Here is a 20,650-nt window from a genome sequence, read left to right on the forward strand (position 1 = left end):
GCTTCTTGGCCAGGACAAAGGAATCTTTTCCCTTAACTAATTAACATTCCTTTCTCAACAGGAAATGGACGGTGTCTGTTACCCAAATTCAGGCAGAGAGCTGTATGTGGAGGAAGGGAGAAACAAAAGGAGGGGGGCTGCAGCTGTGTGACAAGGAGATAATCTCCACAGTGGGGTGAAATGGGAGATTTCTAGCACGGTCCAGAAACATCATGCCTTACAGTACATTACAACATTGTTGAAAAATATCAACAATCTCAAGGTCAAAAGTCCATCTCCAAGAGATCTTGATGTTCCTTTGCCCACAGCGTGAAACATAATCAAGACGTTTACAACCCCTGGCATTGTAGCTACTCTCCCTGGACGTAGATGGCAGAGAAAACTGATGAAAGGTTGCAAAACAGGATAGTCCAGATGGTGGATAAGCAGCCCTAATAAAGTTCCAAAGAAATTCAAGCTGTCATGCAGGCTCAGGGTGCATCAATGTCATTGCAAACTATCCGTCAACATTTGAATAAAATTAAATGCTATTGCAGGAGACCCAGGAGGACCCCACTGCTGACACAGAGACATATAAAAGCTAGATTGCAGTTTGTCAAAATGTATGTGAGCAAGCCAAAATCCTTCTGGGAAAGCGTCTTGTGGACAGATGAGACCAAGATAGATCTTTTTGGTAAATACATCATTCTCTGTTTACCGAAAATTGAATCAGACCTACAAAGAAAAGAACACAGTACCTGCAGTAAGGTATGGTGGAGGTTGAAAGATGTTTTGGGGTTGTATTTCTGTCTCTGGCACTTGGTGCCTTGATTGTGTGCAAGACATCATGAAATCTGAAGATTACCAAAGGATTTTGGGTTGCAATGTGGTGACAAGGGTCAGAAAGCTGGGGTTGCAGCTTAGGTCATGGGTTTTCCGGTAGGACAATTACCCCAAACATACTTCAAGAAGCACCCAGAAATGGATGAAAACAAAGAACTGGAGAGTTGTGAAGTAGCCAGGAATAAGTCCGGATCTAAATCCCATTGAACACATGTGGAGAGATCTTAAAATTGCTGTTGGGAGAAGGTGCCTTAAAATATGAGAGACCTGGAGCAGTTTGCAAAAAAGAGTGGTCTAAAATTCCAGTTGAGAGGTGTATGAAGCTTCCGACGGTTATAGGAAGCAATTGATTGCAGTTATTTATTCCAAAGGGTGTGCAACCAAATATTAAGGTGAAGGTGCCAACAAAATTATCAGGCCCATTTTTGGGGTTTTTTGTGAAATTTTGTCTAATTTGTCTTCATTTTTTGTGTTGTTCCTTTGTTCCACAAAGGAAATCAAAATGTGTATAACAAAACATTTGTAGTTGCAAAAGTTTTCTGGGAAAATTATTTCATTTTTTTTTTTAAACAATTTCAAAGGTGCCAGCATTTTCGGCCATGACTATAATTAATAAAGTATTTTGAATACAGCAGCATAGGCACTGATTTAAGTGGGAATTTTCTATCTCCTTGGAAGGGGCAAATGTATTGTAAAATAGCAGGCTTGTAGACATACTGACTGGCTACAGATTCCCTTTGGACAATGAACACAACTTCTTTTTAATGAATTACTGGACAGGAAAGATTTGAAGCATAACCTGCCGAGTACAGAAGGGAAAGGTTTCACAAAGGTGTGCCACATGACGAACCTCAGAGTACTAACAATACTAATGACCTCATAGTCGCTAACATTTCTGGTGACTTGTAGGACCCAACCCTGCCACAATCCTCCTGGGAAGGTTCCAACCGCCCCTTGGGAACACTGCTGGCTCACCCAGGGTTTACATAAATCCCACCCTCTTTCAGTAACTATGGCACTATGAATTTTATACTTATAACTTAGTGCTGCATGTACCAATCTTATGTCAGCTTCCATTAATCCACTCCTGATGTCATCAAAGACTTCTGCCTTTCCCAGCTGCAAAAATAATTCACGTTGGACAATTTCTCACAGAATATATCATGAGTAATAATGTACTAAATGCCACATGTACTATTCACGTGCCAGCTGGTTGTCAAAGTCTACAAGAAAGCATTGCTTTTTGCAAGTGTTTTTTTATACAAATTTGTCTATTTTGTTTTTTTCCAGTTAGGATAATGGATTTCTGAAGTGTAGTGTTACTAAACATGACGGGACTTGGCTAAATCATGTTTACCCTGTCGAGAACTTTGTGGACTTGTCAGTACTTTAGATAGGAAATTATGGTTATAATAACACCTCCAGAAGGACAAGTAAGAACTTGCACCACAAACATGTCTTGGCTTTAGGTCTGTCTACATCTCAGAATTTTCTGCCAACTTAAAAAATAGTATTACCGTTATTGTCTAAAGAAATTCAAAACTTAAATTGAAAATTACTTAAACCTTGAATAAAAATGATCTGATTAAAAAAAAAATAAAAAACTGAAAAAAAAAAAAAGAACTGATAAATGTATTAATACTCGAGAGCAGCTAGACCAGCAGGTTATCTTATAGGCATAAGGGCCTCCCAACTATATCCCCAACAGACAGGAAAGGAGGATCTGGCATTAGTACTGTTACACACTTAACATTATGGCTGGTCCATACAATCAGAGCAACTGTTACCACCCACCTTTCGTGTCTACCTCTTTCCTCATAGACTGTAAGCTTGCGAGCAGGGCCCTCTTTCCTCTTGGTATTTGTTATAATCTACTGTATGTGATTATTGTTATGCTGTAATGTCTATTGTCTGTACAAGTCCCCTCTGAAATGTAAAGTGCTGAGGAATATGTCGGCGCTATAAAAATAAAATTTATTATTATTATTATTATTAGTATTATTATCACGCCATTTATTCCATGGTGCTTTACATGTGAGGAGGGGTATACATAATAAAAAACAAAATACAATAATCTTAAATAAATCAAGTCACGACAGGTACAGGAGGAGAGGGGACCCTCCCCGCGAGGGCTCACAGTCTACACGGGATGGGTGAGGATACAGTAGGTGAGGGTAGAGCTGGTCGTGCAACGGTTTGGTGGAACAAGGGTTATATTTCATTGCACAGTCTTTTTCTTCTCTGGGGGGAGGTAAGCAGCCACCAGATATTTCTGGCAACCCCTTCACATGGGCCGATAATCAGTAGAACAAGCGTTCATAAGGGTTCCTTGGCTACTTTATGCAGGAGCTTAAAGGAAAAGCCAGCTTCATGGAGTAAAATTCTTCTTTATTAAAAAATCATGTCAGTAAGGTAGTTAGCTAAAACTATGTCAAGATAAAGTCCATGATGGGGCGGTCAGAGACCAGACCGCCTGTCGACGCGTTTCTGGTGTTTCCACCCTTAATCATGATTGACTAAATGGAGACCGATCAATAATATTAATGATCGCTCAGTCCCCATACAGTTTGCATCAGCTTTCAAAAAATGCCAAGAACGGGTGCACATGTGCGCCACTACTACATTTATTGTCCATGGGACTGGCAGGAAATAACAAAGCGCTCTACTGCTGTGTTTCTGGTGGTGCGACAGCCGAGAGACTTTTTTTTTAGAGCCCTGTTCTCTGTGTCAGTGGGTGTCCCAGCAGTCGGACCCGTAGCGGAACTCTCGCGGAAATTACCGCGAGAATTCCGGAATTCCATTCCGCGGGAAAATCGCATTTTAAATTCCCGTGATTTTCCCGCGGAAAAACTAGCATTTTGCAAGCGTAATTAGCTTGCAGAATTGCTAGCGTTTTCCAAGCGATCTGCAGCATCGCTTGGAGAACTGATTGACAGGTTGGTCACACTCGTCAAACATAGTGTTTGACGAGTGTGACCAACTTTTTACTATTGTTATTCTCACCTTCCGACGTCCCGCGCAGTCTTCCCGCCTCTCTCCACGCTCCCGGTCCCAGTAATCCTTTGCGACAATTACCACGATGACGTCCGTTCTCGTGGGATCGCGACGTCTCGCGGTCATCGAATGACCGCGAGACTTTGCGATCCCGCGAGAACGGACGTCATCGCTCGCAAAGGTTTACTGGGACCGGGAGCGTGGAGAGAGGCGGGAAGGCTGCGCGGGACGCCGGAAGGTGAGAATAACAATATTTTTTATTTTAAATTCTATTTTTTACAGGGATATGGTACCCAAAGCCCGGAGGACAGTCTCCTCTCCTCCGGACAGTGGGTACCATCCGCAAATGTTCTGCTTACTTTTCGCATGGTGTGCACAGCCACATGCGGAAAGTAAGCAGAACAATGCATTCCTATGGGTGCGGGATCGCCGCGATTCCGCGAAATTAATGAGCATGCTGCGTTTTTTACCGCAAAGCGATTCCGCCGCGGTAAAAACCTCAGCATTAGCACAGCACTGCGGAATCCCATAAGAATGCATGGGATGCTTATTTTTCGCGGCAAAATCGCGCGCCGCGGAAATGCGAAAAAAACGCCACGTGTGAACTCAGCCTCAGCGATCAGCAAGTTATCACCTATTCTGTGATAACTTGGAGAAAGAAAATAATCCTGTAAGGGTTCATGCACATTGCTGCGTTTCTGATTGGAATGATCCAACATAAATGGCTATGAGCCGGCAATGTACTGAATGCCTCCCTTTTTTTATACAGGGGCACAGAGGATTTTCTTCAGGATAAGCTCCAGAGCTATTCATGCCTATAAAGGATTTATTGTGCTAGGCAGAGGTATGTACCATGAATCCACCGTGTGCTGCCATAGCTTATCTGTGCACATAGGTGTGCCAAGATTGGACCAATTTGCAGTCTTGTTTCTTTAACACAATGTTCATGAACGCGCAAAATGCTGTGATTTTCCGGAAAAAAAAAGGGTTTTTACCAAAATGACAAAATCCACTTTTCTTTGAGAGTTGCCTTTATTTATTCTCACATATTGAGCAATAATAATAATAATTATACTAGCATGCATTATATCTTTCTGAAAGACATTTCTATGGAGATTTCCTAAGGACATAACAACCTGAGTCGTAGAAATGACTTTGTCTCCCGAAATCTAATTTATTCTGTTTACTCCTGTCTAATATTTTATATGAAAAAAAATCTAATTAAACCTCATCTCCTCCCAAAACTGAATATAACTTCACGTTCACAGTGTGCTGTCAAACTGTTTTGAGATCGGTTCTTAGTGCAGTAGTCACTTACTAATGTTATTCACTAGTGATGAGTGACCATGCTCGGATGAGATGTTATCTGACCATGCTCGGATGAGATGTTATCTGACCATGCTCGGATGAGATGTTATCTGACCATGCTCGGATGAGATGTTATCTGACCATGCTCGGGTCCCCGCAGCTGCATGTCTCATGGCTGTTAGACAGGGATTGCCTGTTTGTTAGCCACGAGACATGCAGCTGCGGGACTCGAACATATTTTTCAAGCACGCTGAAGTCACTCGGTTAGTACCTGAGCATGGTCAGATAACATCTCATCCCTCATCCGAGCACGTTCGCTCATCACTATAATTCATTCATGCAGCAAACATTTAGTTTCTGCATATTGATATGAATCAATGAATAGAAATATTCAAAGCCAAGAATAAAACAAGAGCATTACATTTTCATACCCGTGATAATAGAACGATTATGGGGAGAAGTATGTTTGCCATAATATAGCTGTGTAATGCTGTGATATCATCACAATTTTAAAAAGGAGTCTTGTCAGCAGTTTTGACCGCTCAAAACTCAAAGCTTCTGACAGCCCTATGCAGAAATTGAGAAACGCATAGTAAATACACCTGAGCTGATGGACATACAGGTTGGATGACTGAGAAATACAAGTTTTAATCACCCCAATGTAAGGTCTCCTTCGTTCACACAAAATTTTTGCTGCATTTTTTACAATAATTTTTGGTGTCGTTTTTATGATTTAATATTTTATACATGCTTTTTTTTTCTTCCTTGTGTTCAAATCCTAAAATGAAGCTTATGGACGGCTAAAAAAAATGCCATACTCAGAGCGTGCGTTTTGAAAAAAAAAAAAAAATGCCACTGACCTAAAAAGAAATGCCACCAAAATTCCCCAAAAATGCTACTGAAACACCACAATCCAAATGCATTGCATATAGTTTTATATTTTAATACAGACCTTAGGTTGGAAACACAAAGTTTTAGGCTATGTGCACACGATGCGCTTTTGATGCATTTTCACATCTTGCGGTTTTTTTTTTACATGCGGAAATGCTCCAAAAACACAATGGAATACTAACGCAAGGTAATGCAATGACAATCCTGAAGTGTTGTGCACATGGTCCGTAAATTTCCATATTTGCAGCGTTTTATTTTCTGCAGCATGTCAATTCCTTTTGCGTTTCTGCAGCGTTTGTAAAAAGGTTTGAGTATTTGCTGCAGATTTGCTGCCAAAAACGCTGCAGAATTGTCAAAGGAAATGATGTGAGAAGGAGGAAGTGTGTGTGGGCGGATAATATGTGTGAGCGGAGAATATGTGCGTGTCTGTCTGTGCCTGTCTGCAGGTGTCTGTCTGCGTGTGTCTGTGCCTGCGTGGGTCTGCCAATGTCTGTCTGCATGTACCAGTGGGTGTCTGTGTCTGTCTGTGTGTGTCTGCAGGGGCCTGCATTTGTCTCCGTGTGTCTGTCTGCGGGTGTCTGCGTCGGGGTGCGGGTATCTGTGTTTGTCTGCATCTGTCTGCGGGTGTCTGTGTCTGCGTCTTTCTGTGTGTGTGTGTGTACCCATGCGACGAACAGCCCATAGTGATTGTACTTAGGCGTCGTCTGATGAGACTACTACTCCCATCTGGCTACGTCTTTTGTCACATATACAGAGACTGCATGAGCCGATGATGGGAGAACAGTCTCATCATCCGGTGCCTGTGTTCAATTGTAAAATAAAAATCAAAACATTTACATAATTACAGATATATTTACATACAGTATACTGTACATACTCACCGAACACCTAATCCCTGTCGCCCGCATCTCCTGCAAGCAATCAAAAATAATACACCAACATATACTCCCTGTCCGCGTACTCCATTTAATACTGAGTGTCCCATGTCGATGTCACCCGGCCGCCGGTCATACCCTGACAAGAGATAATTGCTCCCGCAGTGTATCACTGAGCTGCCGTGAAAGTTCTCCGGAGTACATCAGCTGACCAGCTCCAGTGCTCTCACTTTCGGCACCTCTGCATGAGAAAGTCCTCAAACAGTGGTAGTGCTGTAAGTGAGAGCACCGAAGCTGATGAACTCCGGTGAACTCTCATACACTGACAGGAGGTAGTCGCTTCCACAGTGTATCGCCGGAGGCCTGGTAGAGGGGTCACATCAGTCTGTCATGTGACTGTTCTACATGTGAGATCGCCGTGGGACACTCGGTATTAAATGGACTACATTGGACAGGATAGTATTACATGTTGTTTTATTTTTTTTGATTGTTTGCAGGAGACGAGGGTGTCGGGGATTAGACGTTCAGTAAGTATGGTTAATTTAGATTCAATAAAGGAGTCTGCGTCATTATTTCAAATAAAGGACTTTATTCTGGCTGTGTGTTTATTTACCTTCTAACTATAGGATTAGTAATGGATAGGTGTCTATAGACACCTCTCCATTAGTAACCTGTGGGCTTGATGTCACCTGACAATACAAAGGTGACATCAACCCCACAAATATGAACCCCACTTGCCACTGCAACAGGGCAAGTGGGAAGAGCAAGGCTAAGCGCCAGAATTGGTGCATCTATAAGATGCGCTATTTCTGGGCTGAGAGCTGATGTTTTTAGCCTGGGGGGTGCCAATATACATGGCCCCATCCCAGTCTATTAATATCAGCCCACAGCTGTCTGCCTAGCCTTTGCTGGTTCGATTTTATAGGGGGAATCCTATGTCAATTTTTTCCTGGAGTTCCCCTGTAAACTTGCCAGTAAAGGCTAAGCAAACATCTGTGAGCTGATATTAATAGCCTGGGAACCTTTATGGCTATTGACTACTTCCTAGAAATATAACATCAGCCCTCAGCTTTCCGTCTGCTGGTTAGGAAAATAGGGATTTTTGTGTACTCACCGTAAAATCCTTTTCTCCGAGCCATTCATTGGGGGACACAGAGACCGTGGGTGTTATGCTTTCTTGCCACTAGGAGGACACTAAGTAAACTAGAAAAAGTTAACTCCTCCCCTGCAGCATACACCCTCTCGCTGGACGAGGTCTCATCAGTTCGGTGAAAAAGCAGTAGGAGCTTAAACAGTTGAACAATAACTATAACTATGTTACAACATAAAGATGCTAAACAGGGTGGGTGCTGTGTCCCCTAATGAATGGCTCGGAGAAAAGGATTTTACGGTGAGTACACAAAAATCCCTATTTCTCCTACGCCTCATTGGGGGACACAGAGACCGTGGGACGTCCTAAAGCAGTCCCTGGGTGGGGAGCATACATGTGCTAAAACCCCATGTACCACTGATTGAACTCTGAGGTACTGCCACTTGCAGGATGCGTCTGCCGAGCGCTGCATCCGCAGAGGCCTGAGAATGAATCAGGTAATGCTTTGTAAAGGTATGCAGACTGGACCAAGTCGCAGCTTTGCAGACCTGTACTGCCGAGGCCTGGTGCCGAATGGCCCAAGAGGCGCCCACTGAGCGGGTAGAATGTGCCGTAAATCCTGCTGGGACAGGCGTGTTCCTGACATGATAGGATTCTTGAATCACAAGGCGGATCCACCTGGCTAGCGTTGCTTTCGAAGCGGCTAGCCTCTTCTTATGCCCGTCTGGAAGTATGAACAGGGCATTTGACTTGCGGAAGGGAGCCGTCCGCGAGATGTCCCATCTCAGAGCCCTAACCACATCCAGAGTGTGGAGGGCTTCCTCAATACGATGGACTGGTGCTGGACAAAAAGAAGGCAAAACAATTTCCTCAGTGAGGTGGAAAGAGGATACGACCTTGGGCAGAAAGGACGGAGCCATCTTGAGGACTTCCTTGTACTGATGAAAACTCAGGAACGGATGGCGGGCAGGATAGAGCTGCCGATTCTGAAAGACGTTGGATTGACGTAATTGTCACTAGAAAGACCACCTTCCAAGAGAGAACAGTCAGCGGAACGTCATTGAGGGGTTCAAAGGGAGCCTACTGTAGGGCCCCAAGAACCAGGTTAAGGTCCCCTGGTTCCAATGGTCGTCTATAAGGAGCCGCCACATGGGCAAGTCCCTGAAGGAATGTCCTGACTTGAGGTTTGGTGGCAAGTCTGCGTTGGAATAGCACTGACAAGGCTGAGATCTGGCCGTTGAGGGAACTAAGTGCGAGGCCTGACGTTAGTCCGGATTGAAGGAATTCCAAGATAGTAGGAATAGAGAACGTCATAGGGAATTGGCCATGATCCTTGCACCACAAGAAAAAAGGTTTTCCAGGTGTGGTGATAGATGCGCATGGACACAGGCTTCCTAGCACTTACCATTGTGGAAATCACGTTGTGAGAAAACCCAGCCTTTGTTAAAATCCAGAATTCAACGGCCATGCCATTAACGACAGGACCCCGGAGTTCTGGTGGTCAAATGGACCCTGAGAGAGCAGATCCGGACGATCTGGAAGATGCCAGGGAACGTCGGCGACTAGTTGAATCAGTTCTGCGTACCAAGCGCGGCGCGGCCAATCTGGCGCGACAAGAATCACTGGTACTCTTTCCGATCTGATCTTCTTGATGACCCTCGGAAGCAATGGAAGAGAGGAAAGATGTACGGGAGCCGGAACTGGTGCCACGACAGAACTAGGGCGTCCGCACCGATGGCGCGTAGATCGCGTGATCGGGCGATGGATTGAAGAACCTTGTTGTTTAATCTCGAAGCCATGAGATCCAAATCCGGAAGTCCCCGAACGATGGCAAATCTGCTGAAAACCTCCGGATGAAGAGACCACTCTCCCGAGGCCAGGCCCTGGTGGCTGAGAAAATCTGCTGCCCAATTTTTTACACCCGGGATGTGGACTGCTGAGATGGGCGAATGATTGGTTTCGGCCCAATGGAGGATGTGACTCACTTCGTGCATGGCCATCCTGCTTCGAGTTCCCCCCTGGCGGTTGATATACGCCACAGCCGTGGCATTGTCGGATTGGATCCTGATGGAGTGGCCTGCAAGGAGATGGTGAAAACTCTGCAGGGCTAATCTGATCGCTCGAATCTCTAGGATGTTGGTGGGGAGACGAGACACTCGAGGAGACCACCGACCCTGTGCCGTGTGGTGACGAAAAACCGCACCCCAGCCCAGAAGACTTGCGTCGGTGGTTACTACCAAGCAACCATTGTACTGGGAGAAAAGACTTCTCTTAATTCAGGGAGGATTTCAGAGTCCACCACTTGAGGACTTGTCTGACCCGCAGAGACAGGAGGAACCGACGGTCCAGAGAGAACGGGTTCTTGTCCCAGGCTAACAGACTCACATGTTGCAAGGGACGGAGATGGAACTGGGCGAACGAGACAGCCTCCATCGCTGCTATTATCTGTCCGAGAATTCTTATGGTGAAACGAATGGAGAAACTGGTTGAGAAAGAGACCGCGCCGATTGTTGTAAGGCTCGGGTCTTCTCTGGAGGGAGAATGACCAACCCGCGGGAAGTATCAAAGATCATTCCCAAAAAGGAAAACTGTTGAGCCGGCTTTGGGAAGGACTCTTCGAAGTTTATTTTCCAGCCCAGGCGAGAAAGTGCATTAACTGTTATATTTACGGATTCCTCGCATGCTGGAAAGGACGGGCTCTTGATGAGCAGGACGTCCAGATACGGTAACAATACCACTCCCCGAGAGTGAAGAATGGCCGCTACAGCCACCATGACCTTGGCAAAGACCCTGGGGGCGGTGGCGAGTCCAAAGGGCAAGGCAACGAACTGGAAGTGTTCCTCGTGAATTGCAAAACGTAGGAACTGCTGGCGGGACAGGCAGATCGGAATGTGAAGGTAAGCGTCCTTGATGTGGATGGATGCTAGGAACTGTCCTTTTTCCAAGGAAGTATCAACTGATCGGAGAGATTCCATTTGGAACCGCCGTACCTTGACCAACTGATTTAACAGTTTGAGGTCCAGTATGGGCCGCATCGTCCCGTCCCTCTTTGGAACCACAAAAAGGTTTGAATGAAAACCTCTGAACCGTTCGTCCTGAGGGACCGGAATGACAACTCTGTCCTTTTGCAGCGCCTGAACAGCCCGAAGGAAGGCTGTTGTCTACTTTTTGGGGAGGAAGGATGGGAAGAAACGTGTTGACGGAGGAGAGGAGAATTCTATCTTGTATCCGGAGGACACCAGTTCCCTGACCCACTTGTCGTGGACAACTATGAGCCAGGTGTGACTGAATGAAAGAAGACGATCTCATACTCTGCCGTCATCCGCCGGATACCGCAACAAGTCATTGCGTAGAAGATTTGTGGGATCTGGGTCCTCGAGAACCGGATGCCCTGGGTCTGGGCTTCCAAGAGCGATTAGGTCTGTATGAGACCTGGGTGCCTCCGTCTCCGCACGGGGGCCAACTAGAGTCAGAAGAGAAGGTAGAGGAGGACCAACCGGAGTTATTGCAAAAAGAAATTGCGTTGGCTGTTGGTTCCGAAACGGCCGAACAGCCTTTTGCTGAGGAGGGAAATTACTTTCTCCCCCCCGGTAGAATCAGAGGTGAGCTGGTCCAGCTTCCCAAAGAGGCGACCAGACTGATAAGGTAGAGAAGTTAGCGATCTTTTAGACATGGCGTCCGCTCGCCAGTCACGGAGCCAAAGAGCTCTTCTAATGGAGATTGCATTAGCGGCAATTTGAGCAGCCCCATTGGCGGCATCAAAACAGGCATCAACTACAAAATCTCCTGCGTGAACTATCAGCCTGGCGACGTTGGTAGCTCCCGGAGGGAGATTGCTACCCTAAAGAGCAGTGATTAAGACCTCTGTCCAAGCGGCCATAGCCTTAGTGACCCAAATCGCTGCAAACGATGGAAAAAACACCTCTCCTGAAGGCTCAAAAACTGAGCGGGCGAGATAATCAGTTTGACAATTGGCGAGGTTTCTGACCGAGGAACCTTCCAAAACGGATAGGAGCGTCTTAGAAGCCAGCCTCGATACAGGAGGGTCCACAGATGGGGACTGCAACCAATCTTTCGTTAGGTCTTGGTGAAAAGGGTATTTAGCCTGAATAGACTTATGCCCTGTGAATCTCTTATGTGGTCGATCCCTATGTCTCTGGACAATGTCCTTAAAATCAGGGTGGCTGGTAAATAATTTGCGTACACGCTTGGTCCTCTTAAACGACCAAGCGTGTGCTGGAGGAGTATTTTCCTCCTTTAACTCCAGAATCCTGATGACGGATTCTATAAGTGAATCAAGCGACTCTTGATCAGTTGGAGGATTGGGGAGCTGAAGCGTCAGATTCCAATTCAGAGTCGTACTCGCTGTCACCATTAGGAGAGGGAGAGCGAGAAACAGAACTCACTGGTGCTGAAGCATGAGCGTGACTGGGGGATGCGTCATGGGTCCGCTCTCTCGCTTGACTGTCCCTTGAACAAGTACGGCCCCTGCTGGTGGACGGTTCCCCGCGAAGACGCCCTCTGATTTAAAGAGGCTTCCCATAGAGACTCTATAGCCTGTAGTCCGTGACTCCACCGACTGTGACAGGGGTGCAGCCCACTCAGGGGGACTAAACGCAGGAAGACTCGCAGCAGCGGCGGCGAGAGGTGTTTGGGTGCAGGCCGCGTCGCAGTCGATTAATCTGGCGCAGGGCAGAGATTTGCAAGTGGTACACATGGCATAGAACATAGTGTGCTTCTTAGCAGCCTGCTTAGCGCTCCGAAAAGGGTTAACGGCAGAGTCTTACTGCAGCAGCAGAGAATGTGCCGGAAAGGGTTAAGCCTTAGTCTGAAGGCAGATGCAGCGTACCCAGTCAGGTACTGCGTCCCCCGGGAGGAATAGCTGTTGTAGTGTCACCCGGTATCTGCCTGAAAGGTCACCTCACAGCTCTGAGGTAAAAGGAGATGGCCCCCGAGATTACAATTGCGTGTCTCGCCAGTAATGTGAGGCGCCAAGAGGAGGGGGTGGCGATAATAGCGCGGGCGGCGCTATGCAAACTGCGGCCTAGTAGGCCTGAAAAGCCGGGGGCTCAATTTCTGGCCTACCCGCGGTAGGCACCGGGGGCGGGGCGGCGCAATGGAAATTGCGGCCTAACAGGCCGGAAAAAGCCGGGGACTAAATTTCTCGGGCCACCCGAGAACGCTGAACGTGGGGGGGACCGCGAGGGCACCGGCGTGCCGCCGCTGACGCTAAGTCAGCGCTTCTCCCGGGGGCAGGACCCAACCCCGTACCTCCACTCCAGTGCTCACTCAGCGCCGAGTCCATTCTTCTCATCCTGGGCCGATGTAGCAGAGCCGGAGGAGTTCTTGAAGGGGGATGCTCGATCAGTCCTCCCTCTGGGCAGGGGGACGGAGAGCTTAAAGAGGTATGCTCAATCGGTCCTCCCTATGAACAGGGAGACGGAGAGCTTAAAGAGGTATGCTCAATTGGTCCTCCCTATGGGGAGGGGGACTGAGAGCTATGGGGCTGACTCAGGGCTGAAGAAGGCGCTGTACGATCTTATCCATAACGGGTCTCCTGCGCTCACCCTCGAATCCGTGATCGGTAAGGAATCAGCCCCTATTCGTCGCAGGAAAGTGTACGTGAAGGGTTACTCCACGTGTTTGCCTGTTGTTGTTTCGGGGGAGAGCGGGCCGTAGAAGGGAACCGTCGCCCCCTTCACTCCGTTAATTAAAACATAAAACTTTACAGAAAAATTCAAAAATAAAATAAAAACGATGGGGTCTGAAACCAGACCCAAGTGACTCCTACAGACACTAAGCAAGAACTGATGAGATCTCAGCCAGCGAGAGGGTGTATACTGCAGGGGAGGAGTTAACTTTTTCTAGTTTACTTAGTGTCCTCCTAGTGGCAGGAAAGCATAACACCCACGGACTATGTGTCCCCCAATGAGGCGTAGGAGAAATTATGCTAGAGCCCACGCAATTTTTTAAAAAAAAGTTTTGAAAGATAAACAGATATTGCGTTTCACGCAGATTTCTGACAGTTGCTGTTTTGTTACAGCATATTTAGGCTAATTATGTTAATGCTCCTACATAGGCTGGTGTGTATGTGTGTGTTTGTCTGTCTTTATTTAACTCTTTATGTACAGTTTTATTAATGAGGGTATCTGGCTGACACCTGTTCATTACTAAACCTCGGGCTTGGTATTACATTATATATATTTACTTATATTTGTTTTGTGTGTGTAAACATTTTTAACATGGTATGCAATGATATTATGGCCTTCAATAGAGAATGAAAAAGATGTTGAACAAGGAAATGACATCACAATTCAAAACCGCAACAAAAATGAATAAAAAACGCACGGATTTTCCACTGCGTTTTTCTGCCAAGAGATGCAGAAACCTTGCAGAAATTTCTGCAAGCAAATACACAACGCGCACAAAAATGGAAGTCTTCCTTGAATCCATCTTCGGCTTTGGGACAAAAAAAACCTGGGCTAAAAACTGCAAAAAAAACCTGCATGTAATTGTAACCCCAAAGTAACATCTGATCGCAGCATTTTTGGTTAAGAAAAAATTAGCCATAAGAAACAAACTATTCTGCAATCTGGATTAAAGGGTATCAGAATAACATGTTTGCTTTCTTGAAAAAAAACAGGGCCAAGCCTGTCCAAGGGTTGTGGCTGGTCCTGCAGCTTAGATGCACTTAAGTGTATGAGGAAGAGCTGCAATACTACACACAATTTGTTGACATTCGTTGGGCTGCTTTTAGACAAAAAGAAGCTCTAGTTTTCTAATTATGAAAAACCTCTTTCAGTATGCTGCAGCTAATCGCTGGGGATGTCATCACACAGCCAGCCAGGCAGACATTTCTCCAGCAGCGGACATGTAATCCAAGCATGATGCTTCCATTGGGTAGCCCTCAGTTGTGGCTCACAAAGTCATGCCCCCATCTCCACATGATAGCCTTATTGCCCTAATAGGTAAGATAAGAGATAAGGACTTTAAAGGGACATAATAAAAAACTAATGTCATGGGATTTAGGGGATTCAAAAGACTTTTACCAATCCCTCATTTTACGTTGAAAGGAAACTGCCCTGATGGTACATTGATTGGTGATCACTAGACCTTGAACAGATCCATTATTTTTCCAGACTTAGGCCAGGATCACACATGCGAGAAACTTGGAAGAGACTCGCATGTTAATACTCGGCACTGCCACCGGCACTCGGATCGGAGCGCGGGGCCGCATAGCAATACATGGAGCCACACGCTCCGCTCCTGAGTGCCGGGCGGCAGTGCTGGGCATTAACATGCGAGTCTCTTCCGAGTTTCTCGCATGTGTAATCCCGGCCTTCATAGAACTATATGCCTACTACAAAAAAATAGGAGTTTTTATCTCCCCAATGCACCATAGCCAATCATTTTGATTTTCTGGTAGAGATTATAAAAAAAAGACAAAGAAATTATTCTAGGTCAAGAAGGCAAGAAGGAAGATAATTTGATTAGGGAGACTAAAGCTGGCAGTACATATCAGACAGATGTCGGCTGAAAATTAGTTTGGGATCCCCCCCCCCCCATAAGAGGGGTGGCCATATCTTATTGGTGCAAACTTTTCTGCATAGGGGTTAAAAAGGTAAAGGGGCCCATTTCACCAAAGAAGGTGAAATTGTGCATTTTGATTAGCTATTGGACTGTAAAGGGCCCATATATTGTTCTTGCACAGGGGCCGATGGCGGGAGTGTGTGGCAGAGCAGGCAGGCACAGTAGACTGATGAACAATCCAACAACTTATTGAGACGGGGAAAATATAACACCAAACATAGATTCATTAGAGTCTGCAAGATGGCCACACAAAAGGGACATATCCTGGGGCGCCACCCGGTAATCCAATGCCAAGGAGTATCTACAGTCATATGTTAAAGTTTGGGCACCCCTATTAATGTTAACCTTTTTTCTTTATAACAATTTTGGTTTTTGCAACAGCTTTTTCAGTTTCATATATCTAATAACTGATGGACTAAGTTATATTTCTGGATTCAAATGAGGTTTATTGTACTAACAGAAAATGTGCAATCTGCATTTAAACAAAATTTGACCAGTGCAAAAGTATGGGCACCCTTATCATTTTCTTGATTTGAACACTCCTAACTACTTTTTACGGACTTCCTGGAGCACTAAATTGGCTTTGTAACCTCATTGAGCTTTGAACTTCATAGCCAGGTGTATCAAATCATGAGAAAAGGTATTTAAGGTGGCCACTTGCAAGTACCGTATATACTCGAATATAAGCTGAGATTTTCAGCCCAAAAAAGAAAGTCCCCCTCTCGTCTTATATTCGAGTCATATACAAAGGGGGTCGGAGGGGGGGGGGGCGGGGGTGTCAGGTCATACTTACCTGTCCTGGTGCTGTGTCTTGAGCCCCCAGCTTCTCCCCGTGCTCCCTCTTCCTGCCTTCAGCGGTCACGTGGTGCCGCTCATTAAAGCTCATGAATATGCACATATTCATGAGTTTTAATGAGCGGCACGTGACCGCTGAAGGCAGGAAGAGCGAGCATGGGGAGAAGCTGGGGGCTCAAGACACAGCGTCAGGACGGGTAAGTATAGCGATACTCACCTGTCCTGCGTCCATGGCTGCTTGCTGCTGTCTGTCATCGGTCAGTGACTTCAGACAGCAGAGGGCGCGGTGACGTGGTTAGTGCGTGCCGAGCCCCCTGCAGTTTGAACGTCACTGACTGATGACGTGGCAGATAGCGGTGAGCAGCCATGGACGCAGGACAGGTGGGTATCTCAGGTGCCAGCAGTGACACCGGCACCTGACACCCAGCGACGGAGAGGTGAGTATGTCATTTTTTTTATTTTTACATGCAGCAGCAGCATGGGGGCACAATCTATGGAGCTTCTTATGGGGGCAGCATATGAGGGAACAATCTATGGAGCTTCTTATGGGGGCAGCATATGAGGGAACAATCTATGGAGCTTCTTATGGGGGCAGCATATGGGGGAATAATCTATGGAGCTTCTTCTGGGGGCAGCATATGGGGGAACAATCTATGGAGCTTCTTATGGGGGCAGCATATGAGGGAATAATCTATGGAGCTTCTTCTGGGGGCAGCATATGGGGGAACAATTTATGGAGTTTCTTATGGGGGCAGCATATGGGGGAATAATCTGGAGCTTCTTCTGGGGTCAGCATATGAGGGAACAATCTATGGAGCTTCTTATGGGGGCAGCATATGGGGGAATAATCTATGGGGCAGCATATGGGGGAATAATCTGGAGCTTCTTCTGGGGTCAGCATATGGGGAACAATCTATGGAGCTTCTTATGGGGGCAGCATATGGGGGAATAATCTATGGAGCTTCTTCTGGGGACACCATATGGGGGAATAATCTATGGAGTATTTTCCACCCTAGACTTATACTCGAGTCAATAAGTTTTCCCAGTTTTTTGTGGCAAAATTAGGGGGGGTCGGCTTATACTCGAGTAAATACGGTAGTTTTCCTATTTGATTCTCCTATGAAGAGTGGCATCATGGGCTCCTCAAAACAACTCTCAAATGATCTGAAAACAAAGATTATTCAACATAGCTTTTCAGGGGAAGGATACAACAAGTTGTCTCAGAGATTTAACCTGTCAGTTTCCACTGTGAGGAACATAGTAAGGAAATGCAAGAACACAGGTACCAGTTCTTGTTAAGCCCAGAAGTGGCAGGCCAAGAAAAATATCAGAAAGGCAAAGAAGAATGGTGAGAACAGTCAAGGACAATCCACAGACCACCTCCAAAGACCTGCAGCATCATCTTGCTGCAGATGGTGTCACTGTGCATCGGTCAACAATACAGCGCACTTTGCACAAGGAGAAGCTGTATGGGAGAGTGATGCGAAAGAAGCCGTTTCTGCAAGCACGCCACAAACAGAGTCGCCTGAGGTATGCAAAAGCACATTTGGACAAGCCAGTTACATTTTGGAAGAAGGTCCTGTGGACTGATGAAACAAAGATTAAGTTGTTTGGTCATACAAAAAGGCATTATGCATGGAGGCTAAAAAACACAGCATTCCAAGAAAAACACTTGCTACCCACAGTAAAATTTGGTGGAGGTTCCATCATGCTTTGGGGCTGTGTGGCCAATGCCGGCACCGGGAATCTTGTTAAAGTTGAGGGTCGCATGGATTCAACTCAGTATCAGCAGATTCTTGACAATAATGTGCAAGAATCAGTGACGAAGTTGAAGTTACGCAGGGGATGGATATTTCAGCAAGACAATGATCCAAAACACCGCTCCAAATCTACTCAGGCATTCATGCAGAGGAACAATTACAATGTTCTGGAATGGCCATCCCAGTCCCCAGACCTGAATATCATTGAACATCTGTGGGATGATTTGAAGCGGGCTGTCCATGCTCGGCGACCATCAAACTTAACTGAACTGGAATTGTTTTGTAAACAGGAATGGTCGCAAATACCTTCATCCAGGATCCAGGAACTCATTAATAGCTACATGAAGCGACTAGAGGCTGTTATTTTTGCAAAAGGATGATCTACGAAATATTAAGGTCACTTTTATGTTGAGGTGCCCATACTTTTGCACCGGTCAAATAAAATGCAGTTTGCACATTTTCTGTTAGTACAATAAACCTCATTTGAATCCAGAAATATAACTGAGTCCATCAGTTATTAGATGTATGAAACTGAAATAGCTGTGGCAAAAACCAAAATTGTTATAAAGAAAAAAGGTTAACATTAAGGGTATGTGCACACTTTGCGGTTTCAGCTGCGTTTCCGCAGCGTTTTTGGCTCTGCAGAAACGCAGCAGATTCTGCTGCGTTGTACAGTACCTTTATTTCCTATGGAAATAAAAAAAAAGCTGTGCACATGCTGCGTTTTTTTCTGTGCGGTTTTGCTGCGGTTTTCAAAACGCAGCATGTCAATTGTTTGGTGCAGAAACGCTGCAGTTTTACACCTCATCCATTATGAGGTGTAAGGCTAAGTGCACACGTTGCAGAAAATTTCTGCACAAAAACCTGAATCCCTTCCCAGAAACCGCACCTATTTTTCCGCGGCGGTTTTTGTGCGTTTTTTGAGCGGTTTTGATGCGTTTTTTACCGCAGCGGTTTCTAAAAGCATGGGAGAAGCCTAAACCGCGGAAAAAAACGCAAAATTAATGTTCATGCTGCGGTTTTTACCGCAATGCGTTTTTTTTCGCGGTAAAAAACGCATCAATGTGCACAAAAAGTGCAAAATGCATAGAAATGACTGTGCACCTTATTTTTAGCGGTTTTATAGTGAAAACCGCGGTAAAAACCGCTAAAAAAACGCTGTGTGTGAACACAGCCTTAAACCGCAGGGCAAAACCGCAGGTCTTTGTCCTGCGGATTTACCTGCGGTTTTCTCTACAAAATCCGCAGAGACACATACCCTAATAGGGGTGCCCAAACTTTAACACATGACTGTATCAACAGTCTTTAGATTCAGTCCTCAAATCCAGCAGGGTGGTGAGACATCACAATCCTACGTGGCAAATGTTCTCCAATCTCCATAGATGGCACAAGATCTGGCCACAGCAGCAGATCCTCGCCCTTCGCAAGACACACCATCAACTAACTCAACATGTGGCTTACTGTCCTACCTCTCTTGGGATCAGCCCTCTTGATGGGCAGAGATACTAACATCCACCCCCTTAAACATAGCTCCAAGGATTAAGAATGTTGCAGAAACCCAGTCTCAGCCAGTCTGCAGGTTTGTGTATTGGAGATGCCCCCTGCAGAGAGGAACAAAAACAAACATGAACCCACCAGATACAGGACAAGGAATGTTAATGTAGGTCTGATTACAGTATGAGCCATGCAAACAAGCTGGGGGTGACTCTCTGTTACAGGGCCCTTTTTATGTGTGTCTGCCAATGCAATACTTATTTTGACCCATATAGACACTTCATGGTCAATAATCATTTAGTCTGAGCTATTCTTGCTGTCAAAACTACAGAAACACCCAATCTAACCCTGTGCACATAGCCTTAATTTTACCTTTACTTGTTAAAGTTTCTTTTTAACTTAAAGGGGCTGTCTGTGATTGGACGCCACTTATTGATTGCCCCAATGTTCTGCATAAATAAAAAAAAAATCTATATTTACCTAATGATAATAATTTTTATTTATATAGCGCCAACATATTCAGCAGCACTTTACTATAAAGCAGGGACTTGTACAGACAATAAAAACAACATAATGTTACACATTTCAACAGTTACAGGAGTGAGGGCCCTGCTCATAAGCGTACAATCTATAATGGAATATGGGGGACATAATAGGTAGAATGTGGTTGTCAAGTAATGCTCGGCCAACATTATAATAAATAAGAGCGCATGATCCAGTCATCAGCTAGGATATGTCTGAGTGCAGTAACCCCATGCTATTGGGTGCATGGAGGATGTGGAGACAGATGAATAGGCGTGAGCAGATTATAACTAACATTTAGGAGTTAACAGGGTTAGGTTAGAGAGTTGAGGTAATTGGCATGTCTAAACAGATGTGTTGTTAAAGCACGCTTCAAAACATGGGGGCTAGATATTAGTCAGATCATTTGGGGTAGTGCATTTCAGTTGACTGGTGCAGCACGAGAGAATTCTTGGAGACAGAGGTGAGAGGTTCGGATTATGGGGGGTGTAAGTTATAGATCAGTTGCA

The 20,650-nt window shown here is 45.5% G+C and overlaps 1 protein-coding gene across 5 annotated transcripts in view; it reads right to left on the reverse strand.

Annotated features, from left to right (window-relative positions):
* Positions 1-20,650, reverse strand: part of KLHL24 (kelch like family member 24) — a 96,257-nt gene that overhangs the window by 42,202 nt on the left and 33,405 nt on the right. Inside the window, exon 1 of one of the 5 annotated variants that reach the window (XM_073581260.1) lies at positions 19,595-19,725. The exons of the other annotated variants lie outside the window; for them this stretch is intronic. The gene's annotated coding sequence lies outside the window, so the exon portion shown is untranslated. Of the gene's footprint in view, positions 1-19,594; positions 19,726-20,650 lie in introns of those variants that run through there. 5 annotated transcript variants of the gene reach the window in all.

This window comes from Dendrobates tinctorius, unplaced genomic scaffold (genome assembly GCF_039654945.1).
Source record: "Dendrobates tinctorius isolate UK_male_01 unplaced genomic scaffold, ASM3965494v1 ptg000069l, whole genome shotgun sequence".
NCBI classification, from domain to species: domain Eukaryota; kingdom Metazoa; phylum Chordata; class Amphibia; order Anura; family Dendrobatidae; genus Dendrobates; species Dendrobates tinctorius.